The sequence below is a fragment of the Zingiber officinale genome, chromosome 1A (assembly GCF_018446385.1).
Source record: "Zingiber officinale cultivar Zhangliang chromosome 1A, Zo_v1.1, whole genome shotgun sequence".
Taxonomy (NCBI): domain Eukaryota; kingdom Viridiplantae; phylum Streptophyta; class Magnoliopsida; order Zingiberales; family Zingiberaceae; genus Zingiber; species Zingiber officinale.
In genome coordinates this window covers 3,405,638-3,407,117 of record NC_055987.1, presented here as the reverse complement: position 1 = coordinate 3,407,117, position 1,480 = coordinate 3,405,638, and positions in this window count along the sequence as shown.

The following is a 1,480-nucleotide window of genomic DNA, read 5'->3' as shown; positions in this document are numbered from 1 at the left end:
TTCATGCTCTGGAAGCGAGAATGAGAAAGGGGCCATGTTGGCTTCCACGATCTAGTGTGTGCGTCCATAATCCTCAAGGGATTTCATTTATGCGACCACCATTCTCAGGCCCGGATCGATCTACGTGCACCTGTTTAGGCCGCTCAGGAAGTGGTCTAAATTATGTACACTTTTCCGTTTGTGCAAGCCTCGGTCATTCGCTGGGCTCGACGATCTTCTCCCAACCCCGAGCAAATGACGTGAGGGAAATGTAATATTTAATTGACAATTTTGAGTTGATTATGGAATATCTGGGATATTGACAATAAATGTATTATTCCAATTGTGTTTCTTAGATTTTATGTGATATGTTTATGCAGTTAAATAAAATGGATTCATTATTCAATAACATATTCACGGACAAGGATCAAGGAACATTAGGTCCACGTTGTAGCAGCTACAACATTATAGCTTCTACACCAATGTAGAAACGGGCGGGATCGGAGAAATGTAATTTAACTTCAGTTTAAGGTGTAGCAGTTACGGGTTAGCAACAACACATGACGTCATGTTGTATCAGTTATATATACGTAGCTGCTACAACATAGAGAGAGGCATTATGCAAGACATCTCAGATCATTAATAGATTAATAGCGTATTAATAGCACACCTCTTGGGAGCATCTACTACAATGTGTAGTAGCTAATATGATGTAACTGCTACACGAGGTGACAACTCTAGTGTCTGTGGTTTCTTAGAAAATGTGTAGAAGTTAATCCGTAGCTACTACAACACAGGCGAACGACATTATGCAAGACATCGCTGATCATTAATATAATAAAATTTGTTGCTACGTGTAGCAGCTTCTCAGTAGTAGACTTGGAGATTATAGTTGGGGATCATCTAATGAAATTATTTAGTGTATTATTTATTAATAATACAAATAAATATAATAACCTAACATAAACAAGATTATATTAATTCATATACGTAATTTAAAGACTGAGGATTTTCGTGTTAATACAAGGGAGGTAATAGCTGGATTTTCATCATTGTATGGTTTAAAATGTCTTAATATATCAAGTCTCCTTTATGAGGATTAACATATAGCGTCAACTGAAACAATTAACCTTTATATTCACGCCCAAAAAGAATATGGTAGGTTAAGATTGGAGATAAAACTTATAATGAAATGACTTATCAAATAAATGCTCTAAAGTTTAGCTGTATACTATCCAATTAGTTGCTACACGTTGTAGCAGCAAAATATCCACGCATCTGCTCAAAGTTGTAGTTTGTTAGGGTTCTAGTTGCTTTAATAGTGTGTCGTATTTAGGATGTGTACATCGTAGCATAAATCTTTGAGGGTCTCTAGAATGACCACTCATATCAGACATCACCCCTAGAATGACCACTCAGAGCACAACCATCACCCATATGACTACACATAGCTAGCATAAATCATGACCTGTGGCTCGTTGTCTTCTAAGTAGCTTTGTCA